Below are 23,868 nucleotides of genomic sequence, written 5' to 3' on the forward strand. Positions count from 1 at the left end.
ATATGTGTGACCCTGTGGACTGTAGCCCACCAGGCTTCTCTGCCCACAGGGTTCTCCAGACAAGAATACTGGAGTGGATAGTCATGCCCTCCTCCAGGAGATCTTCCTAACCTAGAGATGGAACCCACATCTCCTTCACTGGTGGGCAGGTTCTTTATTATTAGTGCCACATGCAAAGTGCCCTTTTCCACTCCACAAAGCACCAAACTTCCACTGAATTTTGTCTTCAGTGTATCATTTCCTCACGCTTGGTAGTAGTAGAACTGTATTCCAGGATAATTGCACTGTAGAGCTTCTTATATTTTCACATATGTCAAATATATTTCAGCGCATCTTTATTTTTCATGTTTTTCCCTTGATATATCTATCTCTTAAGAATATGTCTTATTCATCATTATAACATTGCTAGCAACTAGCACAAAGATTTTCATAGAGTAAGTGTTCAAGACATATGTCATTTTATTGAGTTTGATATTCTTTTATTAGCTCCATATTCATTCTATCAAGATCCTGACACTTTTCCTTGTTTTAACACTCCTAAAGTCAGAAAAAGTCTTAGTCCTTCCTCCAGAATGGTTATCTCAGGGTCTGCAGCATCCCTCAGCCCCAAGTCTTACAGAAGACTTGACGGATCCCTCTGCGTATCTCCTTTGTCTTCACACTGTAGATGATGGGGTTGAGCATGGAGGGTATAAGCAGGTAGACATTGAACATCATGACATGAACAGCAAGTGGGGCACTTTTCCAGAAGCGGTGGATCATGGAGACAGCAATTATGGGCACATAAAAAGCCAGTACTGCACAGATGTGGAACATGCAGGTGTTGAGAGCCTTGAACGTCTGCTCCTGGGATGCAATTGCCAGCATGGCTCTCAGGATCACTGTATAAGAAAACAGGATAAAAGTTGAGTCTATGCCGTAGGTGAAAATAACCACAAAGAGCCCATAGATGTTATTAACATGGATGCATCCACATGCCACTTTCATGAGGTCTGGATGGAGGCGGTATGAGTGATGTAAAACATTGCCTTTGCAGAAGGGTAGTTATTTCACCAGAAAGGGGAAAGGGAAGAGAGTGGTGAAACTTTTGGCAAGGATGCCCAGGCCACAGCCAAGATGCGGTTGTTGGTGAGCACAGTTGCATAGCGTAGTGAGTCACAAATAGCCACAAAATGATCAAAGTTCATGGCCAGCAGCATGCCTGACTCCATGAAAGAGAAAGTATGAATGAAAAACATCTGAACCAAGCAGGCATCAAAGTCAACATGATGATAGTTGAAGCAGGAGGTAGCAAGCACTGTGGGAAGTGTAGAGAAGGACACTCCCAGATCATTGAGAGAGAGCATAGAGAGGAAGTAGTACATGGGCTGGTGTAGAGAAGGCTCTCGAATCACCAAAGCAAGGATGGTAAGGTTGCCTATGATGGAAATCAGGTAGAGGATGCAGAAAACCAGAGCAACCCAGGCTTGACCTGTCTGCATCCCAGGGATGCCTGTTAGCTGGAGTGTGGCTGGCTGGAAGGGGGTGCCATTGAGGCCCAACATGGCAGGCAGATGTAAAAACACAGATGGGGGATATGCCCAAGAGCATGTGTGGGAATGTTCGTCACACTTTCTCAGACATCCTGTCTCCAACACAAAAGGCTAGAGATTGAAAGTGTTGGCTTCTGGTCCTACTTCCTCCATTAGACCATGAGCTCTTTGAGGATAACAACTGAGTTCTACTCATCTCTGCCTCACCGGAGCCCAGTCCCCTTGGGACCATGTTATAAACTCCATGTTGCCTCCTCATCTAGTTTTAAATGTTGATGTCTCTAAAAAATCATCTTAGATACAACCTCTCTTGTATCTACTTTTTTATCAGCTTCATTCCAAGATTATTTGTAGATCTTAGAGAAATGGAAAAACTCTTAGAGGATAAACAAACATGAAGGACTCTTCACAAAATAGCTTTACCCCACTGTCCTTAATCCCTGGTGTGAAAATTTATGTAATCCAGAAGGGCATATTTCACCAATGTTCCAGATTTTCCTCACTATGGAAGGTAACTTTGAAAATGTCTCCCCCAGAGAAAGCATGATCTGTCACCACCCAGCAATAATTTTTTCTTTGCTTTCACCAAAGGGGTGTCCGTGAAGTCTTGCTAAATATAACTAATCTAGGCATAAATATAAAAAAAAAAGCATAGACAGATACAAGCAATGTACTTCTTTTGCACAGCATGTATATGACCATCTATACTTATGCACGGTCACATAAAGGTATTTGAATGCATGCTTAACATTCATGTGCACACTTATATACCCAGGTGTTCATAGGTAATACCTCACATCACACAGAGAGAAACTATTGCATAGTATTTTACTCAAATAACACTAGCACAATCATAGAATTTAATAAGATGAATAATTACTCATAGGTATTATGTGGTGTGTTATAGATATCCTCCCATGTTTACACCCACCTGAAGGTATACATATAGATACACATGTGTACACACACAGGGCTATAAATGCTTTAACAGACTCACAGTAATATTCTAATCAATTATGTTCCCATGGCATACTCAATAATGAAAATCCAGCTAAAATTGAAGACTTCATTGTTCAATCACTTCAGTTCATTTGGTTCTTGATTTTCATCAGCTGCACACTGAAGAGTTAGGTATAGGACATAATAATTCAAATTGCAGGGGGGAAATGTGCATACCATCAACACAAAATCTAGATTTGATGAATCAGTTCCTTAATCTAAACATGCGTGGTTTGGTACTAGGATTTTTCATTCAGATGGCAACCTGGCATCGGGGTTTGTAATCACGGGCTTTTGGAAGAAAAGCTAGTTATCTAATGTCTAGAGAGTATGAGGGTCTGAGTCTGCCTGGGGTCACAGTAAGAGTGTTTAAGTTTGGGATAGGTTCTTGAAAGGAGCCCTGATGAGCAATCTGAAGGAGGTGGCACTCACTGGATAGGAGACAACTGTTTCCTGTAACTGGAGGCAGTGGTCTGTGGGTCCCACAGGCTGAGAAGCATCAGCCCAGTCTTCTGTGACTCAGAAATATATCAAACCACTAAGTTTGTTTGTTGTGATGAAAGGAGGGAGAGTGAAAATAATGGGGAGGGTGGTGCCAATGAGTAGTGGACTGGCCATAGGAGGACTGCTCCCATGAGAATCTTCTCAGCCTCAACAGAGCTAATATCTCTATCTATATCCATTACTATGTTATCCTTTACTATGGAAATCCTTCCTTGGTCAAGGAATGCACACCTACTTATGCATACAAAGATGTATCATAGACATTCTGAGACCCTCCCCCACCACAGATACACCCTTAGGCACATTGAGCCATTTACTTATTATCATTTACATTGCCTCTTTTAGGTCCATATATATACAAACAGATAGAACCAAATATGTTCCTACAATTCTCCAATGCTCTAGTCACTGATCACACATCTGTGCACACACACATGCACACACAACATTGTGCTGGACATAGACCATTCTTCAGCAAGCACAAATCCCATTCAACTGCAATGAAATTTCAATCTGACATAAATGATCTCTAGACCTATTTTAAACCAACCCTGAACATCTTCTATATGAGATCAATTTTATGCATTTAGCATAACTGATACCTTTTCATATGATTAAAGACAAGAATCAAATTTCTCAGCTGCAGCTCGTTTAATCCCAAGGACAGCCGCTTATGGTGAACAAATCAGCATTCCGGGTCATACCTGTGCTCCATCCTAGGGGTAGCTAATTCTTCCCCTACACTGCTTTCTATGCAATCAAGGCTACAGAACCACACGGGAACAGCTATTACACCATGTTTGCTGCTTTCATGGCAGAAATGAACAATTCTTTAGGAATAAAGAATCATCAATTCTACTTCAGTCAGGTTATAGGACATGTTTTGAATGTGTGCCAATTTTGACATAACTCCAAGATAATCTGGCCATCTGGCTTTGAGATAGAAGACTATTATATACGATAGAAACTCTATTTCTAAAAACTAAGTCCAACTATGCTTTTTCACAGACTACAGTGACTTGATACCTTACATCATTCTGACTATGAAGGTAAAAGTCCATAGGAGATCATGTATTTTACAATTCTAGTGATACAACAAGACTTCAGTGAGTGGATGAATTCTGCTTCTATGCTATACCAAGGATTCACATCTCACTCTCTGTGGTTCTTCTCCATATCACAAGGCTCCATTTTTTACTTGAAGGATATCCCAGACTCTAATGTCAGCAAACCATGGTATCCAGTATCATCACTTCATGGCAAATATATGGGTAAACAATGGAAACAGGGACATACTTTCTTTTCTTGGGCTCCAAAACCACTGCAGATGGTGACTGCAGCCATGTAATTAAAAGACACTTGCTCCTCGGAAGAAAAGCTGTGACCAACCTAGACAGCAAATTAAAAAGCAGAAATAAAGTACCCCTAGGGGCATGGGTTTATATCTGGGCTTTCTATCTTGCTCCATTTGTCTACAGTTCTGTTTTTGTGAAGTACCATACGGTCTTCATGACTGTAGCTTTGTAGTATAATCTGAAGTCAGGAAGGTTGATTCCTCCAGCTCCACTATTATTTCTCAAGACTGCTTTGGTTATTTGAGGTCTTTTGTGTTTCCATATGAATTGTGAAAATTTTTGTTCTAGTTCTGTGAAAAATGCTATTGGTAATTTAATAGGGACTGTATTAAATCTGTAGATTGTGTTTGGTTGTATAATCATTTTCACAATATTGATTCTTCATACCCAGAAACACGGAATATCTGTTTATGTTGTCTTTGATTTCTTTCATTACTGTCTTTAATTTTCTCTGTATAGTTTTTTTTTGTTTTTTTTTTTTTGTTTTTGTTTTTGTTTTTTTTTTGTTTTTTTTGTTTTTTTTTTGTTTTTTTTTTGTTTTTTTTTTTTTTGGTCTCCTTAGGTAAGTTTATTCCTAGATATTTAATTCTTTTTGTTGTAATGGCAAATGGGATTGATTACTTAATTTCTCTTTCTGATTTTTCATTGTTAGTATATAGAAATGCAAGTGATTTCTGTGTATTGATTTTGCATCCTGAAACTTTGCTAAATTCACTCGTTATTTCTAATGATTTTCTGACACTAATTTTAGCATTTTCTATGTACACTTTCATGTCATCTCCAAACAGTGAGAGCTCTACTTCTTCTTTTCTGATCTGGATTCTTTTATTTCCTTTTCTTCTCTGATTGCTATAGCTAGGTCTTCCAGAACTGTATTGAATAATAATGGCAAAATTGGACACCCTGATATTGTTTATGATCTAGAATTTTTTTATTTCTAGAATTTTTTTTATTTCCACTTTGATTTCTTCAGTAAGCTGTTGGTTTCTAGAAATGTGTTGTTTAATCTCCATGTAGTTGTGTTTCTTACAGTTTTTTTTTCTTATAATTGATATCTAGTCTCATAGCAATGTGGTCAGAGGAGATGCTTGATATGATTTCAATTTTCTTAAATTTACCAAGGTATGATTTGTGACCCAAGATGTGGCCTATCTTGGAGAATGTTCCATGTGCACTTGAGAAGGTGTGTTCTTCTGCATTTGCATAGAATATCCTGAAGATATCAATGAGATCCATTTCATCTAATGTACCATTTAAGACGTTTAATTATTAATTTTCTGCTTTGATGATCTGTCCATTGGTGTTAGGGCTTGTTAAAGCCTCCTACTCTTACAGTGTTACTGTCAGTTTCTCCTTTGACGTTTGTTAATGTTTTTCTTATGTATTGAAGTGCTCCTATGTTGGGTGCATAGAGATTTACAATTGTTATCTCTTCCTCTTGGATTGATCCCTTGATCGTTATGTAGTGTCCTTCCTTATCTCTTGTAATCTTTACTTTAAGGTCTATTTTGTCTGAAATGAGGACTGTTGCTCCAGCTTTCTTTTGTTTCCCATTTGCATGGAATATGTTTTTCCATCCTCTCCCTTTCAGTCTGTATTTGTCTTCAGGTCTCAAGTGGGTTTCTTGTAGACAGCATATATATGGATTCTCCTTTTGTATCCATTCAACCAGTCTGTGTCTTTTGGTTGGAGCTTTTATTCTGTTTACACTTAAACTAATTATTGATATGTATGTTCCTATTGCCATTTTCTTAATTCTTTGGGGGTTTTTTAGGTCTTTTTTATTCTCTTATATTTCTTGACTATATAAGTCCTTTTAACATTTGTTGTAAAGCTAATTTGGTGGTACTGGATTCTCTTAATATTTACTTGTCTGAAAAGTTTTTTTCTCTCCATCAATTTTGAATGAGATCCTTGCCAGATATAGGAATCTTGGTTGTAGATTTTCCCTTTCAGTACTTTAAATATATCCTGCAATTCCCTTCTGACCTGCAGTTTCTGCTGAAAAATCAGTTTTATGTGTATGTTACTTGTTACTTCTCCATTGCTGCTTTTGATATCTTTTCTTTGTGTTTAGTGTTTGTTAGTTTGATTAGTATGTGTCTTGGCATGTTTCTCTTTGGGTTTATCCTGTGTGAGACTCTTTGTGCCTCTTGGACTTGGTTGACTATTGACCATTTCCTTTTCCATTGAGTGGAAATTTTCATATACAATCTCTTCAAAAATTATCTTATATGCTTTCTTTTTCTCTCCTTCTTCTGGGACCAATATAGTTCTAATGCTGGTGCATTTGATATTGTCCCAGAGATCTCTGAGACTGTCCTCAGTTTTTTTCAATCTTTATTCTGCTCTTCAGAATTTATTTCCACCATTTTATCTTCCAGCTCACTGATTCATTCTTCTGCTTCAGATATTCTGCTATTGATTCCTTCTAAAGGATTCTTAATTTCAGTAATTGTGCTGTTTGTCTCTGTATGTTTATTTTTTAATTCTCCTAGGTTGCTGTTGATTGATTCTTGCATTTCCCCCATTCTGTTTTCAAGGGTTTTGATCATCTTTACTAGTATTATTCTGAATCATTTTTCAGGTAGTTTGCCTATTTGCTCTTCATTTATTTGGACTTCTGAGTTTGTAGTTTGTTCATTCATTTGTGTAGTACTTCTCTGCCTCATTATTATTATTTTTTAACTTACTGTGTTTGAGGCCCCCTTTTCCCAAAGACAACCTCTTTAATAAATGATGCTGGGAAAACTGGACAGCTATATGTAAAAGAATGAAATTAGCACACTTCCTAACACCATACACAAAGATAAACTCAAAATGGATTAAAGACCTAAATATAAGATCAGACTCTATAAAACTCTTAGAGGAAAACATAGGTAGGACACTTGATGATGCAAATCAAAGCAAGATCCTCTATGGCCCACCTCCCACAGTAATGGAAATAAAAACAAAAGTAAAAAAGTGGGACCTGATTAACCTTAAATGCTTTTGCACAACAAAGGAAACTATAAGCAAGGTGAAAAGACAACCCTCAGAATGGGAAAAAATAATAGAAATGAAACAACTGACAAAGGATGAATCTCCAAAATATACAAGCAGCTCATACAACTTAATAGCAGAAAAACAAACAACCCAGCCAAAGGGTGGGGAAAAAAGCTAATCAGACATTTCTCCAAAGAAGACATAGAGATGGCTAACAGACACATGAAAACATGCTCAACATCCCTCATTACTAAAGAAATGCAAGTCAAAACTAGAATGAGATATCACCTCACACCAGTCAGAATAGCCAACATCAAAAAGTCTACAAACAATAAATTCTGGAGAAAACGTGGAGAAAAAGGGAATGCTCTTGCACTGTTGGTGGGAATGCAAATTGATACAGCCACTATGGAAGATGGTATGGAGATTCCTTAAAAAAAAACTGGGAATAAAACTGTAATATGACACTGCAATCCCACTCCTAGGCATATACCCTGAGGAAACCAAAACTGAAAGACACACATGTATCCCATTGTTCATTGAAGCACTATTTACAATAGCTAGAATATGGAAGTAACCTAGATGTCCATCAACAGATGAATGGATACAGAAGTAGTGGTACATATACACAATGCAATATTACTCAGGCATAAAAAAGAATGCATCTGACTCAGTTCTAATGAGGTGGATTGAACCCAGAACCCATTATACAGTGTGAAGTAAGTCAGAAAGAGAAAGATAAATATCGTATTCTAATGCATATATACAGAATCGAGAAAAATGTTACTGAAGAATTTATTTACAGGGCACCAAAGGAGACACAAAGAGAATAGACTTATGGACATGGGGAGAGGGAAGGAGAGGGTGAGAAGCATGGAAAGAGTAACATGGAAGCTTACATTAACATCTGGAAAATAATAGCCAATGGGAATTTGCCGTATGGCTCAGGAAACTCAACCAGGGGCTCTGTATCAACCTAGAGGGGTGGGATGGGGAAGGAGATGGGAGGGAGGCTCAAAAGGGAGGGGATATATGTATACCTATGCCTGACTCATGTTGAGGTTTGACAGAAAACAGCAAAATTCTGTAAAGAAATTCAGTTCAGTTCAGTTCAGTTGTGTCTGACTCCTTGCAGACCCATGAACTGCAACATGCCAAGCCTCCCTGTCCATCACCAACTCTCGGTTACTCAAACTCATGTCCATTGAGTTGGTGATGCCATCCAGCCATCTCATCCTCTGTTATCCCCTCTCCTCCTACCTTCAGTCTTTCCCAGCATCAGGGTCTTTTCCAATGAGTCAATTCTTCACATCAGGTGGCCAAAGTATTGGAGTTTCAACTTCAGCATCAGTCCTTCCAATGAATATTCAGGACTGGTTTCCTTTAGGATGGACTGGTTGGATCTCCTTGCAGTCCAAAGGACTCTCAAGAGTCTTCTCCAACACCACAGTTCAAAGCATCAATTCTTTGGCACTCAACTTTCTTTATAGTCCAACTCTCACATCCATGCGTGACTACTGGAAAAACCATAGCTTTGACTAGAAGGACTTTTGTTGATAAAGTAATGCCTCTGTTGTTTAATATGCTGTCTAGGTTGGTCATAACTTTTCTCCCAAGGAGCAAGCATCTTTTAATTTTATGACTGTAGTCACCATCTGCAGTCATTTAGGGGTCCCCCAAAATAAAGTCTGCCACTGTTTCCACTTTTTCGCCATCTATTTGCCATGAAGTGATGCGATGGCATCTGGAGCAGCAGCTGCACGGCCAAGGTGAGGAGCAGCGGCCATGAGGAGATACCTGACATCCAAGGTCAGAGAAACCCCAGTGAAACAGTAGGAAGTGGGGCAACTGTGAGGAGATACCCCACATGCAAGGGCAAAGGAGAAGCCCCAGCAAGATGGTAGGAGGGGCAAAATTGCATTTACAATCAAACCTCATACCTGTCAGAGATGCTCAGAGGGCTCAAACAAACTTCATGTGTACCAGGACCCAAAGACCACACAGAGACTGAGACAAGACTGTGTTTGAGTATCTCTTATGGAGGTACGGGTCAACAGTGGACTGATCAGGGCCAGGGGCTCTGGGTGGAGCAGACTTGGGTATGGCTTGGTGCACCAGAATTGGATATGGCATAAGCCCTCTTGGAGGAGGTCGCCATTAACCCCATCATAGAGCTACTAGAACTTACACAGAACTGGGAAATTGACTCTTGGAGGGCACAAACAGAACCTTGGAAAGCAATTATCCTTCAATAAAAAATAAATTTTTTTTTTTTTTTAAAGCAGAGACATTCCTTTGCTGACCAAGATCCATTTAGTCAAAGCTATGGTTTTTCCAGTAGTAATGCATGGATGTGAGAGTTGGACTATGAAGAAAGCTGAGTGCCAAAGAATTGGTGCTTTTGAACTGTGGTGTTGGAAACGATACTTGGGAGTCCCTTCGACTGCAAGGAGATCAAACCAGTCCATCCTAAAGGAAACCAGTCCATCCTAAAGGAAACCAGTCCTGAATATTCATTGGAAGGACTGATGCTGAAGCTGAAGCTCCAATACTTTGGCCACCTGATGCAAAGAACTGTCTCATTGGGAAAAATCCTGAAGCTGGGAAAGATTGAAGGCAGGACAAGAAGGGGACGACAGAGGATGAGATGGTTGGATGGCATCACTGACTCAATGGACCTGTGTTTGAGCAAGCTCTGGGAGTTGGTGATGGACAGGGAAGACTGCCATGCTGCAGTCCATGAAATTGAACAGAGTCGGACACAACTGAGCGACTGAACTGAATATCAGCTAGCTTCCAGATACATTCAGTGGTTAGGAAGCACTGGCACACAGAGATTATGTCACTCATCCATTTTCCTGCCTAAAAGAAGTCTCTGGCGAGTGTTTCATTTCTTCCACACTCCAGCTTTTGCCAGTTGTAATCACTCTGGCTTCAGTTCTGGTGATCCCACCTTGAGGCTTCAGCCTGAAGATCATAGTGGCAAATCTCTAAGTTGAATTATCAACAGCAGGTCCATTTCGTGGATCTTTTGAAAGCTCTGTAAACAATTTCCAAGAGTAAGTTCACTCTGTTTAATTGTCCTAGTCATTTTATTATTGTCTCTCAGTCTCAATTACACATTTACTTTTTTCCTTGTGATACTGGGTCTCTGTAAACTCCATTTCTCATTTTCCAATCAGTTCCCCAGATCTGCAAATAGGATGTGCTAGGAAACTCGAGCAAGAAGGAGGATTGCTTTTTGTTGCTTTCAGTGTTACCCCAGCCCCACTTCTGCACTTGAACGACAATGATTCTTTCCAATGCATTAGCTGGTTCCATTTTATAACTTTCCAAGAACTTCCCTGGTGGCTCAGTGGTAAAGAATCTGCCTGCCAAAGCAGGATACCTGGATTCAATCCGTTAGTTGAGAAGATCCCTTGAAGAAGGAAATGGCAACCCACCCCTGTATTCTTGTCTGGAAAATCCTAAAGACAGAGGAGACTGGTAGGCTATTGTCCATGGGGTCACGATGAATCGGACATGACTTAGTGATTAAACAGCACCAAAACTCCAGAAGGGATCTAATGTGATCTCTTAAAGGCCTCTAAACAAGCCAGAGAGTCCCTGTCCCTCTCATTTCAGAGGAGTAAATCTTAGTTATATAGGCCTCTTGTCTGAACTCCAGATCGCAGCATCATCTAAACAGTACCTTCTTCTCAGGACTCTGAGTTTCAGCTCTTCATCACTATTCCCGCAAGATTGTAAGAATTAATAATTTCAAAACTCTGACCTTGTTGTTTAAGTCCTGTTGTTAGAAGCTATTACCTGAAGTCATCACCTCCAGGGACACCATCATAATCTCTTTTGGTCTTATGCATTATTTAATAATTGGTTAAGAAGTTTTTACATTAATTTTTCTTAATTAAAGGAACTGACATGGTCCTTATATTCTGACTGAACCATAACTAGACCATAGTTTTTGTTTCCTGGGTTAGATCATAACTAACACATGAATTCAATAGACATCACTATATGCTACATTTCAAGCAAGCACTTTCCTGCATTCCTAGGACCTGGAGATGTAGCAATATCAAGACAGGCATGATCCTTCTCTAAGAGAGCTTATTGTCCAGTTGAAAATGTAACAAGTGAGTTCATTACAATCCCTGTGAAAGGAGAGTTATCAAGAAAATAAGGAATATTATGGGAGTACCTGAGTATACATTATGCAAGTAATTAGAAACATTTAAACAGAGAAGACCCTAAAATTTCAAAGATGTTTAAGCAAGAGACACACATATACTGTGTCTTTCACTGCTCTTTTCATTTAAAAGAACAAGGAGCATAAGTTCATTTAGTCAATAGATGCTTATTAAAAACCCAACAGGTGTCCTACAATATTTAAAATAATGTAGACACAACTGTGAACAAAACAGCCAAGGCCCATTTGGATCATATTAATAGAGATGATAGACAATAACCAGGAATTTCAGAGAAGGAAGAGAGGGTTGAAGAAAATAAAATTAAAACTAAGAATATATTGTCATATTCTAAGGCTTGCTAATGCTGACATATTAAGCTATACATGCCTGTGTGCCTGCTAAGTTGCGTCAGTCATGTTCAACTCTTTGCCACCCTATGGACTGTAACCCGCTGGGCTCTTCTGTCCATGAGATTCTGCAGTCAAGAATACTGGAGTGGGTCACCATCCCCTCCTCCAATGGATCTTTCTCACCCAGGGATAGAACCCACATCTCTTGTATCTCCTGTTTTGGCAGTAGGCTCTTCACCACTAGGGCCACCTGGGAAGACCTTTGGCACTTAGTCAAAGCTCTCTATATATTGATTGACTAAACAGAGATGGTGTCAAATGACTTGGGCAATGCAGAATTAGACTTTTGTTTTCTTTTGTTTATATTGGCTTGTTTGGCTTTGTTTTCTTCAGTGTGAAGGAGATATGGAACAGCATGAGCTGAAACCTATGGTTTGATGATATCAAGCTGAAGGCACTGATTCTACCAGATCTGATGCTGTGGAAGAAGATAAAGAAGGATAAATGGACCAGATCATAGGAAAAACAAGAAAAAAGAAGAGAGCTGGGAAAGAAGAAAATATGATAAAATAAGAAGAAATAAGAGGGGAATTCCCTAGATGTCCAGGGGTTAGGACTCTGTACTTCCACTGCTGGAGACTGAGTTTCTGTCCCCTGTGAGGGAATTAAGATCTCACAAGCTGTGCTGAACAGTCAGGAAAAAATCATAATTAATGAGAGAAATATCTAGAGGAAAGGGGAGTAGAATCAAAAGCAGAAAGAAGAGAAAAAGAATGAGAAACAAAAAGAGAAAAATTATGGGAAGATGGTAGTGATTTGAACACCAAATTATTTACAACCAGTTAATCCATGGAACTTTCCTTTATTCTTTTCTTTTTTGCTTTGTGGTAAATATTTTAAATCCTAGAAATTATTCTTATAATCATCAACACATGATTTAACATTAGTTTTCTCCTGTCCCCAAAGATCCCCACCTACAGACATGCATATATGTGTGTGCAGGCTCAGTCATGTCCAACTCTTTGTGACCCCATGAACTGCAGCCCACCGGGCTCCTCTGTCCATGGGATTAGCCAGGCAAGAATATTGGAGTGGGTTGTCATTCCCTTCTCCAGAAGATTTCCCAACTCAGACAGGGATCGAATCCATGTTTCCCGCGGCTCTGCCATTGCAGGTGGATTCTTTACCCTTTAAGCCACCTGGGAAGCAGTATACATGTAGGCAATACCTGTGCAATATTGTCCTATTGTGTATGGGTGAACTTAGGGACACTTATAAGTAACAAAATAAGAAGTAAATGATCATGTGTGAAACAAAGACTAGATTTTTTTTTTTTTTAATGAGGTGGTGGGACATTGCATCATCCATCTTTCAGCCTAGAGAGAGATGAGACATTGCACCATCCATCTTGTCTCCTTCTGGAGAATGGTGTATCACAGACAGTCCTGTGGAGAGGGTTAAGCAACCAGGTACTGAAGCCTACTGCCAACACCCATGTTAACTTGGAGGAGGGTCCTCCAGACCTAGTCAATTCTTCATGAACTGCAGCCCTGACCAGCAGTTTGACTGCAACCTCATGAGAGAATCTTAGCTGGAACCACTCAACCAAGCCAATCACTGGTCCTTCCTAAATAAGACAAGCAGTTCATAACTTACTGAGTTAATAAGTATTAAGCTACTTTTTGGATCATTTGTTGCATATCAATTGATAACTAATATAGATACAGGGTTCATATATCATAATCTGAAAATTTAATCAAGTCTAAGCATATCCTTGCTACTTAAAACTGGTATTTAGCTAATTTATTTATTCTTTAATTTTACAATTTCACAAATACATTGAGTACCCCATATATACTGTGGGGAAACAAGAGTAACCAGACTCCTTTCTTTTTTATAGCCCCCATATTGAGTTTTGTGATGATAGTCTGAGGAAATTGTGAATAAATTCATTGACAATACCTAAAACATTCCTGGTAAGGTTAAGAAGTAGGCAGTATTTGGGAGGAAATAACTGGGACCAGAAGAGTCAAACTCTGGGTTAAAAGAAGCCAAATAACACTTGATATCCTGAAAATGGTTAGTTGTGCATTCCATATTATTTCCTCAACTTAGATATTTCCCTCAACTTCTTTTTAGAGAAAGTTTGAAAACTCATGAATGGCACTGAATGTGGATGACTCTATCTTAGGCTACATGTTAAAACTGCTTATTTGTGAGAAAACCTTTAGCTATTTCTGTGATTATGTACACGGTCATGAACTGACTCCATTCCTAAATCAGTTTCTAAATACCTACATCATGTGACGTCAAGTCAGACTCTGGATAAGACATGGTTTCTGTGACTATGAAGCTGAAAATAATTTTCTCTATTCATTCTTTCTAAGGGTCAAAAAAGCCACAGGCACTGAGCTATGTATTGAGGATAATGTAATGAGTAAGACACAAAATGCGTGATTTATGTAAAGTTTCGGTAGCATTTGATAAAACCAGAAATAGGGGAATGTCAAGTTCTCAAACAATCACAGAAAAGCACAAGAGATTAGAAAAATAATTAAATAACCAGGGAAGGTCCTTACATCTGTAGGATTCACTAGGAACTGTTTTAGGTGGCAAAAATTCCCAGCAGAGGACATGATAAAAACCAAATACAGAAGCACCCAGTCATGAAATGGCATATTTGAGAATCTGCAAGAGGTTCAGCTAAAAAAGAAAGAAAGAAATGTAACAAGGATTTGAGCTGAGAGATCATTGTTGAGCCCTACACCAAGGTCACAGGACAAAATTCTCCAGAACTGACCAAGCCCCATAGCAACTGTTACCAAGTTCCCTGACTTACCCCAGCCAACTCTCTGATCCCATATTAGATAATATGGCCACCCTATAGCATCCTAAGCAATCACCTAATGCCACTGTTCATGCAGGAATTTTGTCTTGAGGCTATAAACTTTGGCTAGTAGACCTTGAAAGGGGTCCACTTGCCTTTGAGCCAGCCCACTATTCTAACAGCATCTCTCTCTCTAATAAGCTCTATTCACCTCTCATTCTGCCTCGTCTCTGGAAATTCTTTCCTAATTCATGCACAGACCACACTTTTGAGATGAGAAATTCTAATGTGCTAAGAGTTTGAGATGCTTTGTACATGAAACAGAATTTTAAATGGATCCTGTGTATCTTAGACTGGTTGATATGTGAAGATAATGGCTATTATATTTTTAATGATCAACCATGGGAAATTTTGATTTTCATATAACGAGTTAGCTGACTTATACACTCATTTGCAAAATTCAGTGGTTCTCAACCAAACGTTCTTTTATACTGCATGGCACACTTGTCAATGTCTGGTGGCATTTTTATTATCAGTGGGGGTAGAGCATCTGTTAGATAAAGACCAGTCACACTGCTAGAATTCTTACCATGCACAAGACATCACATCACAACAAAAAACTATTCAAAACAAATTGTTGACACTGCTGAGGTTGAGAAACTCTGCCCTAATCAAAGGTGTAAAGAGTTATGAATTAGAGGATCTAAATAAAGATTTCTGAAGAGAATAACTGGAAAGAGCTGTCTCCCACCCCACATCCTACATGCAAGAGAAAGCAATATGGAGGGACATCCCACTATTCTTGAATAAAAAGAGAGTTTCCTCAAGGATTCTATTCAGGAGCTTTTGTCCTCTGAGTTGTAGGGGAAAAGAGAGATAGCAGTTTCTTGTTACACTTGAAAATTTAAGTAGTGTGGTATTTAATTTTTAATTAATAATTTAATTACTATATAATTGATATAAATTTAATTTGATATTTAATAATAATATTATTTAATTATATTTAATTATATAATTATAATTATATTTTATATAATTATACAAATAATATATATTAGATAATTATATAAATAATACATAAATATAATATAATATAAATATATAATATATATTTATAAATAATAATATAAATATATAATATATATTTAAATATATAAAAAATATAATATAAATAATATAAAAATGAAATAACATAAAATATAGATAAAGTATAATTATAAAATATATAATATATATTTAATAAATAATAATAATAAAATTTAAGGAGTGTGATAAAAGCCATCTTGCTCTTCAGATAGCAGGAATAAATACAAGACTATTGCCATTTTGAGGTAAGGCATTAGTTATGCACAAGAAGTTTAACCATTTCCTGGGTGGCTGCATGTTAGAGAGAGCGCTCATGGTGTTGTTGCTTCTGATCAGAAGAATATATGGTTCTACAAAGGTGAAGGCAAAGAACTATTGATACTTTGTATGAAGTAGATAGCTAATGGGAACCTACTGTAGAGCTCAGGGACCCCTACTCAGTGCTTTTTGGTGACCTGAATGGGAATGAAATCCAAAGAGGTGTTATATATATATATATATATATATATATATATGTATATATGTATATATGTATATATATGAGTAACTGATTCACTCTCCTGTGCAGTAGAAACCGACACAATATTGTAAGTCAATTATAGTCCAATAAAAATTTATTTTTAAAAAGAACAAAGCATTTTCAATAAATTCAGCAGGATAAGAAAGCTTAGTTATTTTCTCATTATACCTTATTTGTTGGGCTAGTTCAATATGTCACGTAATTCTGGGATTCTTTAAAGATAACGAACTCCTGTCTTACATGCCTGCCCAGCCTTCACCAAGCAGCGTGTTGCACTGGGGAAAGAACTGGTGTGGCAGATTGCAGAGTTCTTTTTCAGCTAAAAGTGCTTCTAGTCAGTAGTCATGAAAGTCCTCAAGAGAGTAAGATCTTCCTAACAAGTTTTCAGGCACAAAGTCAGCCCCACTGCTCACCTCCTGGGGCTTACAGTGAGATATAAAAGAGGCAGGCATGAATGCACTTGAGCAGATAGAAGAATGTGTTGTTTCTTGGATGTCTCTTGTCAGTCTGTTCTCTGGTGAGTTCTGAAACCCAGTAGGGGTGAACTAGCTGATTGTCCTGAGAGGGATTAACCCTGCCCCGAGAAAGGATTACTGGGAAAAGGGTAGGGTGAAAAAGAGAGAGACTGAGTGGAGGGAAGTTATCAGAAGGCAGTATCTCAGCTGAGTGAACAGAATAAGTGGGACTGTCCTTGGCCTTGGGGTTCTAATCCTGGAACAGTCACTACCTGCTTGTGTAACTCTGAGTGATTCACCGTACTTCTCTAGATTTTTACTTTCCAGAGTCAGATTCCTTGAGATCAATGTTTCTATGATTCACTAACATTGCTGCAAGTTGAGGAAGGAAAGCAGGACTTGGGCACAAGAAAGGTTCAGAAAAATAGGAACAAAGTGGTCACTGCCAATGCCACAACTCACACTAATAGGTAAGCCAGTACACATGATCTAAATTTGTTCTCATTTTATTAATTCTGAGAAAAAGATATATAAAAGTTCTCAGGATATATAAAAAGTATACAAAAGTCCCCCAGAGAAAAAGAAATCAGTTAGTCATAAACTGTAGCCATAAGTAGATGAGCATATCTAAACATGCATGACTATGACATAGATTTAAAAGTATCATCCTTACTTCAGCTATTTTTCCATTAAACAATAAAAACAAACTTTGATCTTTAGACAACCTGAATGTTAGTATACTAATACCAGATTTAGAGGAGAATTCAAAAATTATCCCCAGACATCATTGTTGATGTTGTTATCCTAAACATCATAATTATCATCACAAAGGTAGATTCAAGATCTCAACTTGATCATAACTGTCAGAGATGGCAGGTGCATAGGGACATACAGAGACACACCTATGTTGATAACATGTGAGATGGCAAAGCCTCAAGGTAACTCCTGTGATCCAAATTCAAGCCCAAAACAATGTTTTGCATTTCTCACTCCCATTCCTCCCCAGAAATCCTGGTGTGGAGCTTTGCCCATAGAAGAAACACCATCCGAGTTTATGGACTGATTCAAAGTCCCTCCCCCCTTGGAATGACTCAAAGTCATTCTCTCTTGCGGGAAAACAAGGTGACAATTCCCTGCTGGATTGGTTTGGTCTTGACAATGTAGATGATGGGATTGAGCACAGGAGGGACAAAGAGGTAGATGTTGGACATGAGTGTGTGGGCCAGAGGTGAGGCATGCTTGGCAGTACGATGTATCACAGACACGCCAATCATAGGCACATAGTATACAAGTACCGCACAGATGTGTGACACACAAGTGTTGAGGGCCTTTCCGCCATCGCTCCCCAGAAGCAATGCCCAGCACTCTGTAAAGAATCAACATATAGGAGACCACAATCAGCAGTGAGTACAGTGCATAAGTGGCCAAAACAATGGCCAAGCCCAGGATGCTATTGAGCTTAGTGTCCGCACAAGGCAGCTGGATCAGGTCTGAGTGGAGACAGTAAGAGTGGGAGAGGATGTTAGTGTGGCAATAGGGCAGTAACCTCAAGAGGACTGGAAAGGGAACCATGAATGTCACACTCTTCAGTGTGATGAATCAGTCCATTAATCTAAACATGTGTGGTTTGGTACTAGGATTTTCATTCAGAGGGCAACCTGGCATCAGGGTTTGTAAACATGGGCTTTTGGAAGAAAAGCTAGTTATCTAATGTCTAGAGAGTATGAGTGTCTGAGTCTGCCTGGAGTCACAGTAAGAGTGTTAAGTTTGGGATAAGTTCTCAATAGGAGCCCTGATGAGCAATCTGAAGGAGGTGGCACTCACTGGATAGCTGACAACTCTTCCCTGTAACTAGAGGCAGTGGTCTATGGATCCCACAGGCTGAGCAGCATCAGCCTAGTCTTCTGTGATTCAGAAATATATCAAACCACTAAGCTTGTTTGTTGTGATGGCAGGAGGGAGAGTGAAAATAATGGGGAGGGTGGGGCCAAGGAGTAATGGACTGGCCATAGGAGGGCTGCTCCCAGGAGAAGCTTCTCAGCCTCAACAGAGCTAATGTCTCTATCTATATCCATTACTATGTTATCCTTTACTATGGAAATCCTTCCTTGGTCAAGGAATGCACACATACTTATGCATACAAAGATGCATCATAGACATTCTGAAACCCTTCCCCACCACAGATACACCCTTAGGCACATTGAGCCATTTACTTATTATCATTTACATTGCCTCTTTTAGGTCCATATATATACAAACAGATAGAACCAAATATGTTCCTACAATTCTCCAATGCTCTAGTCACTGATCACACATCTGTGCACACACACACATATATATACACAAACACACAGAAGATTGTGCTGGACATAGACCATTCTTCAGCAAGCACAAATCCCATTCAACTGCAACGAAATTTCAATCTGACATAAATGATCTCTAGACCTATTTTAAACCAACCCTGAACATCTTCTATATAGCTATGAGATCAATTTTATGTATTTAACATAACTGATACCTTTTCATATGATTAAAGACAAGAATCAAATTTCTCAGCTGCAGCTCGTTTAATCCCAAGGACAGCCGCTTATGGTGAACAAATCAGCATTCCGGGTCATACCTGTGCTCCATCCTAGGGGTAGCTAATTCTTCCCCTACACTGCTTTCTCTGCAATCAAGGCTACAGAACCACACGGGAACAGCTATTACACCGTGTTTGCTGCTTTCATGGCAGAAATGAACAATTCTTTAGGAATAAAGAATCATCAATTCTACTTCAGTCAGGTTATAGGACATGTTTTGAATGTGTGCCAATTTTGACATAACTCCAAGATAACCTGGTTATCTGACTTTGAGAGAGAAGATTTTTTTATACAATGGAAACTCTATTTCTAAAAGCTAAGTCCAACTATGATTTTTCACAGACTACAGTGACTTGATACCTTACATCATTCTGACTATGAAGGTTAAAGTCCATAGGAGATCATGTATTTTACAATTCTAGTGATATAACAAGACTTCAGTGAATGGATGAATTCTGCTTCTATGCTATACCAAGGATTCACATCTCACTCTCTGTGGTTCTTCTCCATATCACAAGGCTCCATTTTTCACTTGAAGGATATCCCAGACTCTAATGTCAGCAAATCATGGCATCCAGTATCATCACTTCATGGCAAATATATGGGTAAACAATGGAAACAGGGACAGACTTTTTTTTCTTGGGCTCCAAAATCACTGTAGATGGTGACTGCAGCCATGAAATTAAAAGACAATTTCTCCTTGGAAGAAAAGCTGTGACTAACCTAGACAGCATATTAAAAAGCAGAAATAAAGTACCCCTAGGGGCATGGGTTTATATCTGGGCTTTCTATCTTGTTCCATTGGTCTACAGTTCTGGTTTTGTGCAGTACCATATGGTCTTCATGACTGTAGCTTTGTAGTATAATCTGAAATCAGGAAGGTTGATTCCTCCAGCTCCATTATTTTTTCTCGAGACTGCTTTGGCTATTTGAGGTCTTTTGTGCTTCCATATGAATTGTGAAAATTTTTGTTCTAGTTCTGTAAAAAACGCTATTGGTAATTTAATAGGGACTGTAATAAATCTGTAGATTGTGTTTGGTAGTATAATCATTTCACAATATTGATTCTTCATACTCAGAAACATGGAATATCTATTTATGTTGTCTTTGATTTCTTTCATTAGCGTCTTATAATTTTCTGTGTACAGTTTTGTTTTGTTTTTTGTTTTTTTTTTTTTTTTTTTTTTTTGGTCTCCTTAGGTAAGTTTATTCCTAGATATTTAATTCTTTTTGTTGCAATGGTGAATGGGATTGATTCCTTAATTTCTCTTTCTGATTTTTCATTGATAGTATATAGAAATGCATATTAGTGCATTTAATTAGTATATGGTGATTTCTGTGTGTTGATTTTGCATCCTGAAACTGCTAAATCCACTGATTATGTCTAATGATTTTCTGATCCTATATTTAGGGTTTTCTATGTACAGTTTCATGTCATCTCCAAACAATGAGAGCTCTACTTCTTCTTTTCTGATCTGGATTCTTTTATTTCCTTTTCTTCTTTGATTGCTGTAGCTAGGTCTTCCAGAACTGTATTGAATAATAATGGCAAAATTGGACACCCTGGTATTGTTTTTGATCTTATGGGGAATGCTTTCAATTTTTCACCATTGAGAAAAATGTTTGCTGTAGGCTTATCATAAATGACTTTTACTGTGTTGAGGTAGGTTCCTTCCAAGCTCATTTTTTGTAGAATTTTAATCATAAATAGGTGCTGAATTTTGTCAAAGGCTTTTTCTATATCTATTGAAATTATCATATGAGATTTATCTTTCAATTTGTTAATATGGTATATCACACTGATTGATTTGCATGTATTGAAGAATCCTTGCATCCCTGGAATAAACCTAAGTTGATCATGGTGCATGAGCTTTTTGATGTGTTGCTGAATTCTGTTTGCTAAAATTTTGTTAAGGATTTTTTCATCTATGTTTATTAGTAATCTTGGCTTGTAGTTTTCTTTTTTTGTGCTGTCTTTGTCTGATTTTGATATCAGGGTGATGGTGGCTTCATAGAATGAGTTTGGAAGTGTTTCTTCCACTCGGTTTTTTGAAAGTTTTGGAAGGATAGGCATTAGCTCTTCTCTATATGTTTGATAGAATTCTCCTGTGAAGCCCTCTGATCCTGGGCTTTTCTTTTCTGGGAGATTTTTGATCACAGCTTCAATTTCAGTGCTTGTAATTGAGTTCTTCATAATTTCTGCTTTTTCCTGGTTCACTCTTAGAAGACTGAACGTTTCTAAGGATCTGTCCATTTCTTCCAGGTTGTCTATTTTATTGCCATATAGCTCTTCATAATAATCTCTTATAATCCTTTGTATTTCTACATTGTCTGTTGTAACCTCTCCTTTATTCTTTCTAATTTTGATGATTAGATTCTTCTTTTTTCTTGATGAGTCTGGCTAAAGGTTGGTCAATTTTGTTTATCTTCTCAAAGAACCAGCTTTTATTAGTTTTATTAATCTTTATTATTGTTTCTTTCATTTCTTTTTCATTTATTTTTACTCAGATATTTATAATTTCTTTCCTTCTAATAACATTGGGGAGTTTTTGTTCTTCTTTTTCCAGTTGTTTTAGGTGTAAAGTTAGGTTGTCTATTTGAGGTTTTTCTTGTTTCTTGAGGTAGGATTGTATTGTTATAAACTTACCCGTTAGAAATGCTTTTGGTGCACCCCATAGGTCTTGAGTTGTGTTTTCATTGTCATTTGTTTCTAGAATTTTTTTTAATTTCTACTTTGATTTCTTCAGTAAGCTGTTGGTTATTTAGAAAAGTGTTGTTTAATCTCCGTGTGATTGTGTTTCTTACAGTTTTTTTCTTGTAATTGATATCTAGTCTCATAGCAATGTGGCCAGAGAAGATGTTAGATATGATTTCATTTTTTTTTTTATTTACCAAGGTTTGATTTGTGAGCCAAGATGTGGTCTATCTTGGAGAATGTTCCTTTTGCACTTGAGAAGGTGTATTCTTCTGCATTTGCATAGAATGTCCTGAAGATATCAATGAGATCCATTTCATCTAATGTACCATTTAAGACTTGTTTCCTTATTAATTTTCTGCTTTGATGATCTGTCCATTGATGTGAGGGGATTGTTAAGTCTCCTACTATTGCTGTGTTATTGTCAGTTTCCCCTTTGATGTCTATAAGTGTTTGTCTTATGTATTGAGGTGCTCCTATGTTGGGTGCATAAAGATTTACAATTGTTATGTCTTCTTCTTGGATTGATCCCTTGATCATTATGTAGTGTCCTTCCTTATCTCTTGTAATCTTTACTTTAAGGTCTATTTTGTCTGACAATGAGGATTGCTACTTCAGCTTTCTTTTGCTTCCCTTTTGCATGGAATATATTTTTCCATCCTCTCACTTTCAGCCTGTATTTGTCTTTAGGTGTCAAGTGGGTTTCTTGTGGACAGCATATTTATGGATTTTTTTTTTTTTGTATCCATTCAGCCAGTCTGTGTCTTTTGGTAGGAGTGTTTAATCCATTTACATTTAAACTAATTATTGATATATATGTTCCTATTGCCATTTTCTTAATTATTTGGGGTTGTTTTCATAGATCTTTTTTCTTCTCTTATATTTCTTGACTATATAAGTCCTTTTAACATTTGTTGTAAAGCTAATTTGGTGGTACTGGATTCTCTTAACTGTTACTTGTCTGAAAAGCTTTTTCTTTCTCCATCAATTTTCACTGAGATCCTTGCCAGGTACAGGAATCTTGGTTGTAGATTTTCCCTTTCAGTACTTTAAATATATCCTGCAATTCCCTTCTGACCTGCAGAGTTTCTGATGAAAAATCAGCTTTACTTGTATGTTACTTGTTGCTTGTTTCTTCTCCCTTGCTGCTTCTAATATCCTTTCTTTGTGTTTAGTCTTTGTTAGTTTGATTATGTATGTGTCTTGGCATGTTTTTCCTTGGATTTATCCTGTATGGGACTCTTTGTGTCTCTTGGACTGGGTTGACTATATTCTTTTCCATTGTGTGGAAATTTACATCTATAATCTCCTCAAAAATTTTCTTATATGATTTCTTTTTCTCTTCTTCTTCTGGGACCAATATAATTCTAATGTTGGTGCATTTGATATTGTCCCAGAAGTCTCTGAGACTGTCCTCAGTTCTTTTCAATCTTTCTACTTTATTCTGCTCTTCAGAATTTATTTCCACCATTTTGTCTCCTAGCTCACTGATTCATTCTTCTGCTTCAGATATTCTGTTATTGATTCCTTCTAAAGGATTCTTAATTTCAGTAATTGTGTTGTTTGTCTCTAATGTTTATTCGTTAATTCTTCTAGGTTGTTGTTAATTGACTTTTGCATTTCCCCCATTCTTTTTTCAAGGGTTTTGATCATCTTTACTAGCATTATTCTGAATAATTTTTCAGGTAATTTGCCTATTTGCTCTTCATTTATTTGGACTTCTGAGTTTGTAGTTTGTTCCTTCATTTCTGTAGTATTTCTCTGCCTCATTATTATTATTTTTTAACTTACTGT

The 23,868-nt window shown here is 37.7% G+C and overlaps 1 pseudogene; it reads right to left on the minus strand.

The window, feature by feature from the left end:
- Positions 1-600: 600 nt before the first annotated feature.
- On the minus strand, positions 601-1,544 carry LOC136175859 (olfactory receptor 51I1-like; annotated as a pseudogene).
- Positions 1,545-23,868: the final 22,324 nt, after the last annotated feature.

Source organism: Muntiacus reevesi, chromosome 9, assembly GCF_963930625.1.
Source record: "Muntiacus reevesi chromosome 9, mMunRee1.1, whole genome shotgun sequence".
Lineage (NCBI taxonomy): Eukaryota > Metazoa > Chordata > Mammalia > Artiodactyla > Cervidae > Muntiacus > Muntiacus reevesi.